General features: G+C 36.2%; 1 long non-coding RNA gene across 1 annotated transcript; it reads right to left on the bottom strand.

The window, feature by feature from the left end:
- Positions 1–1,403: 1,403 nt before the first annotated feature.
- On the bottom strand, positions 1,404–11,921 carry LOC123323713. The gene is made up of 3 exons (XR_006539513.1): positions 11,848–11,921; positions 11,203–11,277; positions 1,404–1,508 (listed from the first exon to the last, which is right to left on the bottom strand). It is a non-coding gene; the product is annotated as an uncharacterized LOC123323713 (long non-coding RNA).
- Positions 11,922–14,575: the final 2,654 nt, after the last annotated feature.

The following is a 14,575-nucleotide window of genomic DNA, read 5'->3' as shown; positions in this document are numbered from 1 at the left end:
GTACAGCTTGTGTAGACTGCACAGCATTGTGCTGCTGGGTTTCTTTTCCAGAAGAATTGGAAGTATTTTTAGTGGTGGTGGTGAGGGTCAGAGGAGGTCACGAGAAAGGAGCAGCAGCAGGCTTGCAGAGAGTGCAAAATGAGACACTTGAGTGCTAGGCTACAGCACTTAACACCTCTGATCACAGTTTTCCTCACCTGTAAAGGAGATTAAACATGCCTATTCTGTCCACCTCTAAGGGAGAAGGGAGCAATATAATTGGTAAAAAATTGTTTTGAAAAATAAGCAACACTGTACTTACAGAAGTAGCAAAGTACTATTTCTGATGTACCCTAGATCATTGATAAGGACCCGTATTCCATCTATCCAAGTGCAAAAGCACATTTTGGAAGTCATCAAGTTAGTGCCAATAAAACATAGTATACAGAAAAATACTTAAAAGCACCTGAGTGTTTTTGGACAGAAAAGCTTAAGATTCAGAACAAGTTCAGAGTTGGACAATCCAAGGATAGAAGAGCCCCCTCTATCCATTAGAAGGTTGCAGCTTCTGGTTAGGGAACAGAAAGTCTCAGCCTCTGAATAAAACTTTTTTTATAAATCAGCATTACTTTTACTCTTATATTACTTGTAAAAATAAAATAAACAAAAATGTATCTTTACCTGTCCTATAAGACAAAGGGCACCTGAGATCTAATGCATATAAAATCAGTTTACAGGGGCATCTGGGTGGCTCAGTTGGTTAAGCGACTGCCTTCGGCTCAGGTCATGATCCTGGGGTCCTGGGATCGAGCCCCGCATCAGGCTCCCTGCTCAGCCGGAAGCCTGCTTCTCCCTCTGCTTCTCCCTCTCCCACTCCCCCTACTTGTGTTCCCCCTCACGCTCTCCCTCTCTCTCTCTCTGTCAATTAAATAAATAAATAAAATATTTTTAAAAAATCAGTTTACAAACTGTGATGCACTATATGAACAAGTTTTCATTTGGGGGTAATTAATTTAATAACATAACTGAGAATCTGACTTTTAACAAAGGAATAGTTCTTAGAAATTTAGAGATTTGAGGAGTGTTTGGGTGGCTCAAGCATACAACTCTTGGTTTTGGCTCACGTCATGATCTCCAGGTCATGGGATTGAGCCCCGCGTTGGGCTCCACACTCAGTGGGGAGTGTGCTTGAGATTCTCTCCCTCTGCCCCTCCCTCGACTCACGTGCTCTCTCTCTCTCAAATAAATAAATCTTTTTTTTAAAAAAGAGAGATTTAGGGATTTGACTCTGAATGAATAAAAATAACGCAATGACATCATTAGTTAAAAATTTTATCATTGTTGATTAAAAATAAAAAAAATAAATAAAATAAAAATTAAAAAATTTATCATGAGGCAATTCAGACTCACCACAATGTGTGGCATTTGTCAGACATTCACTGTCACAATGCAGCTTGACTGTCTTGCAGACAACCTCAATATTATTTTTGAATTGGCAGAGACAGCAGGCCATCTGGCTAGGTAAAATCCTATAAATGGAAACAGAGAATTAAATTAGTGCTAAAGGAGTTACTTGAGTAGGCATGCCAACGGCATCACAGGGCTGTGCAAAAAGGAATTCTTGAGGCATATGGCCTGGATGTTTGGGTAGGGACCAGTTGGCCAATTACTGCTCTTGAATATTGTAAATAAATAGAAGGACAGAGGTGTCCAACAGAAAGGTAAGGATGGTAGGGGGTATGGTAAGCCTAGAATAAGATAAAGATGAGAACTGGGTGACACTGATCTGTAGTTTAGTTCAGAAGTATCTCCTTCCAACCCAAAAGTCTCACTTTGGGTTGAGAGCACACAGGAAGAGGGTAGATTTCTAAGAAGAGTCTGAATAAGTCTGAAATATGACCCATACTGAAGATAGAAAGCAATCAATCAAAACTGTAACTGGGGTGCCTGGGTGGCGCAATCATTTAAACATCTGACTCTTGGTTTCAGCTCAGGTCATGATCTCAGGGTCATGAGATCAAGCCCCACAATGGGCTCCTAGCTCAGCGTGGAGTCTGCTTGAGATTCTCTCTCCATCTCCCTCTGCCCCACCTGCTCATGCTCTCTCTCTAATAAATAAATCTTTTAAAAAAAGTTATAACTGTATTTCATATGTTAAAAAAAACCCAGACTAAAAAACCCATGCCTCTACTTAACTCAGTGAGTTGTACAACAGCTTCAAGTGGCCTAATATATGTGTACTTAGAGTGAATGAAGGAGAGGAAATAGAAGAAATTTTGAAAAAATAATAGCCTAAAATTTTCCAAACAGGCAAACCCAATAAAACCACAAATCCGAGAAGGTCAATAAACTCTAAGCACAAGAAACATGGACAATTGGGGCGCCTAGGTGGCTCATTCGTTAAGCGTCTGTCTTCGGCTCAGCTCATGATCCCAGGGTCCTGGGATCGAGCTCCGCATCGGGCTCCCTGTTTGGCGGGAAGCCTGCTTCTCCCTCTCGCACTCCCCCTGCTTGTGTTCCCTCTCTCGCTGTGTCTCTCTCTCTGTCAAATAAATAAATAAAAAATCTTAAAAAAAAAAAAAGAAACATGGACAAAACTACATGAAGGCATATCATAATCAAAGTGCTCAAAACCATCAATAAAGAGAACATCTTAAAAGCAGCAAAAGGAAAAAAAACCATACACAACATATAGAGAAACAAAGATAATAATGACAACATATTTCTTCTTGGAAATAATGGAACTCAGTCTTTAAAGCAGTGAAGAGGAGAGGGGACCCAACAACTATCAAGCTAATATTCTATATTCAGATCTTTCAAAAACAAAAGCAAAACAAAGACTATCTGAGACATGCAAAAGCTGAAAGAATTCATCACTAGTAGACTTACACTGTAGAAATGCTAAAGGAAATATTTTTAAGCGGAAGGAAAATGATACCAGATGGAAATGTGGATCCACATAAAAGAACGAGGAACAGTAGAACTCGTAACTACATAGGTAAATATATAAGATTTTTCTTACTATTTAAATATCCAAATACAATGTGATTTCACTTATATGTAGAATCTTTAAAAAAAAACAAAAACAAATGAACAAACAACAACAACAAAAAAGAGAGAAACACACTCATAAATATGGAGAACAAACTGGTGGTTGCTAAAGCAGAGAGGGTGGGGATATGGTCAAAATAGGTGAAAAGGATTAAGAGGTACAAACTTCCAGTTATAAAATAAATAAGTCACCGGATCAAAAGTATAATGTAGGGAATACAGTCAATAATACTGTAATATACTTATTGTGGTGAGCATTTCAAAATGTATGTAATTGTTGAATCACTATGTTGTACATCTGAAACTAATTTAATATTACATCAACTATACTTCAATAAGAGAGTTAACTTATTGGTTAAACAAAAAACATAATATGGTCTGATGTTTATAAGTAAAATTAGGGGCACCTGGGTGGCTCAGTCGTTAAGCGTCTGCCTTCGGCTCAGGTCACGATCCCAGGGACCTGGGATCAAGCCCCGCGTCGGGCTCCCTGCTCAGCGGGAAGCCTGCTTCTCCCTCTCCCACTCCCCCTGCTTGTGTTCCCTCTCTGGCTGTCTCTCTCTATCAAATCAATAAATAAAATCTTTATTTAAAAAAAAAGTAAAATGTATGAAAACAATAGCACAAAGCCCAGGAAGGGAAAAATGGCAGTATACTATGTATTGTAAGGTTCTTATACCAATCATGCAATCATATAATATAATCTGAAGATAGACTGTGATAAGTTAAAGATGAACACTACAAACCATTAAGCAACTACTAAAATAACAAAACCTGAGTTGTAACTAATTAGTCAACAAATAAAATAATAAAATGTACTCAGTCAATCCAAAAGCAGGAAGAAAAAGAAAAAAAAAAAAACGAAACAAAGAACAGATGGGACACATAAAAAATATTAGACAGTAGCTTTAAATGTAATCATATAAATAATTACATTAAATATAAATGGTATAATCACCCTAATTAAAAGATAGAGTTGTCACACCAGATAAAAAAGCACAAGCCAAAACTACATGCTGTCTACAAGAATGATCTTCAACAGAAACATACAAGTAGGTTAAAAGTATGGAAAAAATTATGCTATGTTAACACTAATCAAAACAGACCTTGAGTGGTTATATTACTATAAGACAAAGTCAATTTCAGCAAAGAATATTACCAAGGATAAAGGAGGTTATTCCATCATGATAGAAATGTCAACTAATAAAAAAGACATAACCTAAATATTTATGCATCTGATAAAAGAACTTCAAAATATATTAAGGAGAATGGCAAAGAGAAACAAATACATACACAATTATAGTTGGAGATTTCAATACCCCTCTCTCAATAATTGACAGAAAAAAAATATAAAAAATCAGTAAAGATATAGCTGACTTGAACACTATCAACCTACTTGATCTAATTGATATTTATAGATCACTCCACCCAAATTCAGAATACACGTTTTTTTCAAGTAGACACATAATATTTACCAAAATAGACCATATTCTCATCTATTACCAGAATACATGGATATAAAACAAGACTCGATAAATTTAAAAGGATTTCAGTTATTCAACATATGTTCTGTGACCACAATGGAATTAAATTAGAAATTAACAGATTTGAAAAATCTCCAAATATTTGGAAACTAAACAATACATTTCTAAGTAACCCTGTGGGTAAAATAAGCAAAAGGGAAATTAAGAACTATGTTTTTTACTGACTGAAACTGAAAACATGTCACCATGTGGGATGTTGCTAACACAGTGTTCAGCTTCCCCAGCGTCCACTTTTAAGAAACTAGAAAAAGAAAATTAATCACTGAGTAAGGAGAAGAAATAGCATAATAAAGATCAAGGCAGAAATAAAATGGAAAACAGAAAAATAGAGAAGTCAGTGAAAAGAAAAGACCGTTTTTAGAGAAGGTAAATAAAATTGATATACCTCTAGCCATATTGATCAAGAAAAGACAAGAGAAGACACAAATTATCAATAACAGAAACGAGAGGGGTGACATCAATACAAATTCTACATATATTCAAAGGATGATAAGGGAATATTATAAACTAATTCATGTCAATAAATTCAAAATGAAATGGACAGAGTCCTTAAAGACATAAACTACTCAAAAATAAATATGTCACTTAAATAGCACTATTAAAGAAATAGAGTGTGCAGTTTAAACCCTTCTCACATAGAAAGCTTCAAACCCACATGTTTCACTGGTGAATTCTACCAAACATTTAAGGAAGAAATAATGCCAATTCTACACAAACTCTACCAAAGAATTGAAGAGAAGGGAAAACTTCCCAGCTCATTTTTTAAGGTCAACTTTTGCTTTATCAAAACTAGACAAAGACATTACAAGAAAAGAAAACAACACACCAATATCTCTCATGAGCACAGATGCAAACTTCTAAACAAAATTTTACTATATCAAATCCAACAATATATGAAAAGATGCTAGCTACATTATGAAGTGGGGTTTATCTCAGGATTGCAAGATTGGTTTATATTTGAAAATCAGTGTAATTTACCCAAGTTAATAAACTAAAAAAATTATACAATCATTGTAATAGATGGAGAAAAAGTATCTGACAAATCTAACATCCATTCCTGATTACAAATTAAAAAAAAAAGAAGCCCTTGGCAAACTGGGACGGAAGGAAACTTCATCTTGATAAGAGACTTCTACAGAAAAATCCCGAACATCATATTTAATAGTGAAAGACAAATGCTTTCTCTCCAAGATCAGGACAAAGGAAAGGAAGTCTTCTCTCATTACTTCTATTTGATAGTGCACTGAAGGTTCCAGTCAGTGCAATACAGCAAGAAAAAGAAAGAGAAGGTATTCAAAATGGAAAGGAAGAAGCAAAACTATCTTTATTTGCAGATAAAATGATCATCTATGGAGAAAGCCTGATGGAATCTATAAAAAGGTTACTAGAACTAATAAACGAGTTTATCAAGTTTGCAGGAAAAAGATCAATATACAAAAAATTAATTTATCTCTAATACCTAGCAATAAACAATTAGAAATTGAAATTTGAAAAAATATTACTTATAATAGCATCAAAAGTATAAAATACTTAGAAAAGTCTGAAGAGATGTAAAAGGCTTACACACGGAAAACTATAAAATATTCCTGGGAAAAATTAAAGAACACCTAAATAAATGAAGAGACATAAAGTGTTCATGGATCAGAAGATTCAATATTGTTAAGATGTCAATTCTCCCCAAATTGATTTACAGATAAAAATCCCACCAGACTTGTCTGTAGAAATTGGCAAGCTAATGCTAAAATTCATATGGAAATGTAAAGCTCCTAGAATAGCCAAACAGCTTTGAAAAAGAAGACAAAATTGGAGGACTAACACTACCAGATTACAAGACTTATGAAGCTACACTTTCAAGACTTTGTGATGTTAGTATAAATTTAGACAAACAAATCAAAGAAACAGAATAGAAAGTCCAGAAGGAAAGAGATAGGAACAACTTATTTTCAGGTTCCAAGGCAGCTGAGTGGAGAAAGGATAGTCTTTCCAACAAATGGTGCTGGAACAACTGGACATCCATATGCAAAAAAAGCAAACATCAATCCAAACCATATACAGAAATGAACTCAAATTGGCTCAAAGATCCAAATATAAAACCTAAAACTATAAGCGTCTCAAAGAAAACACAGGAGACCTTGTGTTGGGCAAGATTTCTTAAGATATGACACCATAAGGATAGCCTACAAAAAAAAGATAAATTGGACACCATCAAAACTAAGAATTTCTATCTCGCAAAAGACACTCTTAAGAGAATGAAAATACGAGCTACAAAATGGGAAAAAATATTTAGTAAATTACATATTTGATAGAGGACTTGTTTCCAGAATATATACAGAACTCTCAAAATTCAATAATAATATAGCTGAAAGACAAGCATATGAAAAGATATCTGACATCATTAAGTATAAAGGAAATGCAAATAAAAGCCACAGAGATGCCACTATACACCTATTCAACTGTCTAAAATTAAAAACACTTACTATAGCAAGTATTAGCAAAAATGTGAAGAAAATGGAAACCTCATACATTGCTGGTGGGAATGTAAAATGGTACAACCACTGTGGAAAATAATTTTTTAAAAACTTAAACACACACTTACCATATGAACCAGGCATCCACTTCCAGGTATTTACCCCAAGAGAAATGGAAGTATGTATCCATACAAAGACTTGTACACACATAGAAGCTTTATTTTTAATAGCCGAAAATTGGAACAAATCAAATGTTCATCAATGGTGAGCAGATAAATTGTGGCATATCCATATAATGGAATACTATTCAGCAATAAAAATGAATTATTGATATACATAACAACATGGATGAATCAAAATAATTATGATGAATGAAAGACGCCAGTTAGAAAACAGTACTTACCACATGATTCCATTTATATAACATTCTAGAAAATGCAAACTAATTTTTAGTAACAGAAAGCAGATCTGGGATTACTACCCAAAGCAATCTACAGATTTAATACAATCCCTATCAAAATTCCAATAGCATTTTTCACAGAACTAGAACAATCATAAAATTTGTATGAACCACAAAAGACCCTGAATAACCAAAGCGATCTTGAAAAAGAAAAACAAAACTGGAGATATCACAATTCCACAATTCAAGTTATATTACATAGCTGTAGTAATCCAAACAGTATGGTACTGGCACAAAAATAGACACATAGATCAATGGAACAGAATAGAAAGCCCAGAAGCAAACTTACAATTATATGGTCAATTAATCTTCAACAAAGGAAGCAAGAATATGCAATGAGAAAGACAGTCTCTTCAAAAAATGTTGTTAGGAAAACTGGACAACTGTGTGCAAGAGAATGAAACTGGGCCACTTTCTTACACCATATATAAAAGTAAACTCCAAATGGATTAAGGACCTAAATGTGAGACCTAAAACCATAAAAATCCTAGAAGAGAGCACACGCAGTAATTTCTCTGATATTGGCTTTAACAACATCTTCCTAAATATGTCTCCTGAGGCAAGGGGAACAAAAGCAAAAGTAAACTATTGGGACTACATCAAAATAAAAAGCTTCTGCATAGTAAAGGAAACAATCAACAAAACTAAAAGACAACCTGCTGAATGGGAGAAGATATTTGCAAGTGACATATTCAATAAGGGTTTAGTATCCAAAATATATAAAGAATTTATACAACTCAACACCAAAAAGCCCCCCAAATAATGCAATTTAAAATGGGCAGAAGACATGAACAGACATTTCTCCAAAGAGGACACACAGAGGCACCTGGGTGGTTCAGTGGATTAAACGTCCGCCTTCAGCTCAGGTCACGATCTCAGGGTCCTGGAATCGAGCCCCACATAGTGCTCCCTGCTCAGTGGGGAGTCTGCTTCTCCCTCTCCCTCGGCCTCTCCCCCCCGCTTGTGCTCTCTCCCAAATAAATAAATAAAATCTTTTTTTTTTTTTTTTAAAGAAGACCTACAGATGGGGCCAGCAGACACAGGAAAAGATGTTCAACGTCACTCATCATCAGGAAAATGCCAATCAAAACCACAATGAGATATCAACCTCACATCTGTCGAATGGCTCAAATAAAAAACACAAACAACAAATTCTAGTGAGGATATGGAGAAATAGGAACCCTATGCACTGTTGGTGGGAATGCAAACTGATGCAGCCACTGAGGAAGACAGTATGGAGTTCTATAACTCACAAAATTAAAAATAGAACTACTCTATAATCCAGGAATTGTACTTCTGGGTATTTAACCAAAGAATACAAAAACACTAATTCAAAGGGATACACGCACCTCTATGTTTATTGCAGCATTATTCATAATAGCCAAATTATGGAAGTAACCTAAGTGTCCCTTGATAGATAAATGGATAAAGAAGAGATTCATATATATAAATTGTGGAATATTATTCAGCCATAAAAAAGAATGAACTCTTGCCATCTGCAACAACATGGATGGAGCTAGAGAGTACAATGTAAGTGAAGTCAGTCAGTCAGAGAAAGTCAAATACCATATGATTTCACTCATATGTGAAATTTAAGAAACCAAAAAAAATGAGCAAAGGGAAAAAAAGAGCAAGAAAGAGAGAGACGAATCGAGAAAGAGAGAGACAAATCAAGGAACACACTCTTAATTATAGGGAACAAACTGATGGATACCAGAGAGGACAGGGGCTGGGAGGATAGGTGAAATAGGTGAGTGCATCAAAATTTAAACATTAAAAACTTCTGGTCTTCAGAGATAGAACAGAATGAAGACAAACCACAACCTGGGAGAAATTTGCTGAACACCTATCTGAGAGAAAGGACTTTCCCCAGAATATATAACATACTCTTAAAACTCACTAATATGTATCCAATTAAAAAATGGATTTGGGGGGTGCCAGGGAGGCTCAGTCTGTTGAGTGTCCGACTCTTGATTTTGGCTCAGGTTATGGTTTCAGGCTTGTGGGATTGAGCCCTGAGTCAGGCTCCACGCTTGGCGGGGAGTCTGCTTGAGATTCTCTCTCTCTATCTCCTTCAGCCTCTCCCCCCCACCACACTCACTCACTCTCTCTCTCTTTGTCTAAGATAAATAAAGAAATCTTAAAAAAAAAGAAAAGGAAAAGAAAAATGGATTTGAAGGACACATCATTTAAAAAAGGTATCTGGTACATGGGGTGCCTGGGTGGCTCAGTGGTTAAAGCAGCTGCCTTTGACTCAGGTCATGATCCCAGGGTCCTGGGATCGAGCCCCGCATTGCGCTCCCTGGTCAGCGGGAAGCCTGCTTCCCCTCTCACACTCCCCTTGCCTGTGTTCCCTCTCTCGCTGTCTCTCTCTCTGTCAAATATATAAATAAAAATCTTTAAAAAAAAATAAACTGGTTCTCCTGCAATTAAAAAAAAAAAAGGTATCTGTACATGAGTAGACACTCAACATCATGAGCTATTAGAGAAATGCAAATTAAAGCCACAATGAGATACAGCCTACATACATACCTATAAGAAAGTCTAAAAAAAATTTTTTAACTGAAACATAAGGTGAAGATCTCATACACTGCTGGTTGGAATGCAAAAAGGTACATCCATTTTAAAAACAGGTAAGCACTTTTTTTGTGTGTTTTTTGTTTGTTTGTTTGTTTCTTTTTTTAGAGAGAGCACACACATGGGTGCATATGAGCCGGGGGTGGGGAGGTGCAGGGAGAGGAATAGGGAGAGAGAGGATCTTAAGCAGGCTCCACATTCAGCGTGGAGCCCAACTGGGAGCTTGATCTCACGACCCTGAGATCATGATCTAAGCCAATATCAAGGGTCGAACACTTAACCGACTGACCCACCCAGGTGCCCCCAGGTAAGCGGTTTCTTAAAAAGTTAAATATAGGGCGCCTGGGTGGCTCAGTTGGTTAAGCGACTGCCTTCGGCTCAGGTCATGATCCTGCAGTCCCGGGATCGAGTCCCGCATCGGGCTCCCTGCTCGGCAGGGAGTCTGCTTCTCCCTCGGACCCTCCCCCCTCTCATGTGCTTGCTCTCTCTCATTCTCTCTCTCTCAAATAAATAAAAAAAAAAAAAGTTAAATATACACTTAGCATATGATGTAGCAGTCCTACCATTAAGTATTTTACCTCCCCCCAAAATGAAAACATATGCTCACACAAAGACCTGCATGTGACTGCTTTTAGCAGATTTATTCATAATAGACAAAAAAACTAAGAACAACTCAAATGTCCATTAACTGATGAATGCATAAACAGACTACTGGAATACTACTCAGCAATAAAAAGGAATGAGTTGCAGATAGATGCAACAACCTTGATGACTCTCAAAAGGATTATGCTGAGTGAGAGGAGCCAATCACAAAAGACTACATACTGTATGATTTCATTTATAAGACGTGGTGGAAAAGGCAAAACTATAGGGACAAAAATGAGGCTGGTGGCTGCCAGGGGTTGATGGTGGGAAGAGGGGATGACTGCAAACAAAAATGTTCTATATCTCAAATGTGGTGGTGGTTACGTAGCTGTATGTTTGCCAAAACTCATCAAACTGTACACTTAAAAAGAGTAAATTTTATTGAATGAAAATTATACCTCAATAAATCTGACTTAAGAAAAGAATAAAACAAACATAAACAACTAAGTGAAAATAAACAGAAGAAAAATCAACTTACAGTTTTTCCAATTCACGGGTCATCATGAGGATGCTCTCAATTGTTGGAAGTGACACCTGTGTTGTTCCCATGTCTCTGAAGGAGAAAGTCCAAACATGAATGATACCAAAGACAAAAATTCTATACTTAAAAAGAGACTTAACAACATGTGATTAGTTAAATTCCGTCAAGCCAGCTCAAGAGTTAACTTGCTATGGACAATAATTTCAGAGAACTTTTATTGAAGAAATTTAAATTTACGTGCATCATCAAATTTATCACCTTGGTGATGAACAGTACAATCTCTTTTTACCATTATCCTACTTCTCATTCTCAATTGCATCCACCTCTCTTGATTAATCTTTTTTTTTAAATAATGTACATCTTATTCCACTTTGCTTTTTGAGACAAATGATATTTCTACATACATGATAAATGATATTTCTGCATACATCTGCATGTTCCATATCTGTATGTGTTCTTCAATACTGCTTTCTTCCTCTGCAGGCTGTCTTGCCCATATACATTGTTTCTTTGCCAATAATTCTTATTTCAATAACCCAGTTAAAATTTAAATTATGACTTTTTAACCAAAATGCAAGATACTTAATCTTTAAAAAACAGCAGAAATCATCTCATGGGCCATGAGATTGTTGTAATACTTACAAATATTTTAATGCCGGCAATTTAAAAAGATACGAATCTTCAACAGTTGTCAGAGGGTTACGATTGAGAATTCTGAAAAATGCAATGGAATTAAAATTATCTGCATTTTCAGTGACTACCATGAAAGTTTATGTTCATTTTTTTTGGTATGGGACTTGAAGGTCAAAAGTAATCATTTTCCGCCTTTGCCTATAAATCTGTAAAGCAGTCTTCCTTTGGGAACTACCCAGGTCTCTGAATGATAAAGTGGGAAAGAGAAAAAACATTTTTTTTTAAGTGGACGGCAAAGAAAACCTATGCCAAAGAACTTTTCAGGTTGAAAACCCCAGAAGTGACTACCCTAGTAGGAAGCCCTGGCTCTGTAGGAAATACCATTTCTAGTGTCCTCCATGATTTAAGGTGTTTTTCTCTTATCTCTAGAAATTTAAAAAATTCCACAGTTTAAACCACGCAGTTAAAGACAAAAAGAGGACCAATTCCTCAGTTTTGGAGCCAAACAATAGGGGCTAAACGTAGGAGGAACTGGTGAAAGCTATACTCCCACCACATGTTCCGTGTATCCTTGTATCACAGCCTTTGTCATGGCATGTAATCACCTGTTTCCTTGTCAGTCTCCTGGACTGTCGGCTCCTTGAGGGCAGGGACCATACTTGATTGTCATTGTCCCTGTGCCTGACATAGTGCTTGTTATTTACTAGTTATTTAATGAATGTTATTTACTAGTTATTTAATGAATGTTTGTCGAATAAATAAATAACATATGTTCATTCTTTGACACAAGTTTTTATTCCAAAGTGTTGACTACATTTTCTTCTCAATGCTTTAAAAACAAAAAAAGGTAAAAGAAATAGGAAGAAAGAGAAGAAAATCTTCCTTGAGGTTGACTATACTCAAGAATCATTACTGTACTTTTGCCAAATATTAGAAAGATAATCATCACAACCAATACTATTGGACTGTAAGGCATCTGTGATCAGCATTTCACATTTAATCCTCACAATAACCTTATGTGATAGATATGATCATTACCCCATTTTACAAACGAGGAAACTGAGGTACAGAGAGGTTATGTAATTTGTCCTAGATTGTCAAGAGAGTCCGAAGCAGAGCTGGAATTTGAAATCAGTTTTGACTTCAAAGCTTGTGTTTAACTCGTATGAAGAAAAGGGGATTTAAAAATAGCTGTTACCTTAAACTTAACTTTGAGAGCACTAAATATAGAAATACTTTGTTGAACTTCATCTCTCCATCTGGGAGAGCTTCTCTGAGAAATACTTTTTTCTATTTTTATTCCTTTTCTCTAATCATCTCACATGACTAAGTGTTTAATTAGCCAATGGTCATTGAGACTTTAGAGATTTAAAAAACCATGTTATAGGCAAATCAGCTAAAATGGGAAAGTGAGGACATCTGAAAATTCATCTCTCATAAAAGCAACAACAACAATGACAAAAACTGGCAAAAATGGTCAGAATCAACTCTGTTAGAAGTTTGGAAAATTTAACCAATGGGCTTGCAGCAACCCAGAGAGCATTCATTAAATAAAAACTAATTTCCGTAAGAACAGTGAGATCTGTTGTTTTAACTTGTCCTAGACCTCTGCTCTCTATCCTGATGGTCGCCTTGAAAAATGGCCCACATCCCAGGGGAGCAAAATGGAGCTGGAGTTCCTTAAAGCCTCATTTTCTTTTTTTTCATTTTATTATGTTATGTTAGTCACCATACAATACATCATTGGTTTTTGATGTGGTGATCCACGATCCATTGTTTTCGTATAACACCCAGTGCTCCATGCAGTACATGCCCTCCTTAATACCCATCACCGGGCTAACCAATCCCCCCTCCCCCCCTCCCCTCTAAAACCCTGTTTGTTTCTCAGAGTCCATAGTCTCTCATGGTTCATCTCTCCCTCCAATTCCCCCCCCCCCATTTCCCCCTTCCTTCTCCTAATGTCCTCCATGTTATTCCTTATGTTCCACAAATAAGTGAAACCATATGATAATTGACTTTCTCTGCTTGACTTATTTCACTTAGCATAGTCTCCTCCAGTCCCATCCATGTTGATGTAAAAGTTGGGTATTCATCTTTTCTGATGGCTGAGTAATATTCCATCGAATATATGGACCACATCTTCTTTATCCATTCATCTGTGGAAGGGCATCTCGGCTCTTTCCACAGTTTGGCTATTTTAAAGCCTCATTTTCAAAGAACTGTCATTGTTTTACCTGTATAGTGGGTTCCCTGGAAAACCTCGCTTGAAAAGCTTGTCTTTGACCTCACTGAGAGCTGCACAGTGCTAAAAGCCTCTTCTTCTCAAGGGGCATTTTTAAAAAACAATTACAGGTAAATGTTTTATCCTGGTGGTCATGTGAGGCAATGGATTAACAGGCGGGACAAAAAAATAGCCTAACCAAAAATCTTAAAAGGAAAAAGCTGAGAAATAAGATGTCCACAGAGACTTTGAAATGCTTCAACATATTCCTGGGAAACCAGAAGACCACAAGACATATTCCTAGGAATGTAGGAAAAAACTTAGCACTAATAAATGGGGTCAGCAAGGTTGCAGGATACAAGATCAATGTGTAAAAATTAGCTGTATTTCTATACACTAGCAATGAGTAGTCCAAAATGAAATTAAGAAAACAATTCCATGTATAACAATATTAAAAAGAATAAAATACTTAGGAAAAAATTAACCAAAGAAGTACAAGACTACACTGAAAACTAT

This window comes from Neomonachus schauinslandi, unplaced genomic scaffold (genome assembly GCF_002201575.2).
Source record: "Neomonachus schauinslandi unplaced genomic scaffold, ASM220157v2 HiC_scaffold_289, whole genome shotgun sequence".
In the NCBI taxonomy this organism is placed as follows: Eukaryota; Metazoa; Chordata; class Mammalia; order Carnivora; family Phocidae; genus Neomonachus; species Neomonachus schauinslandi.
Note: the sequence above shows the minus strand (reverse complement) of the source record. Positions and strands in the feature narration are given on the sequence as shown.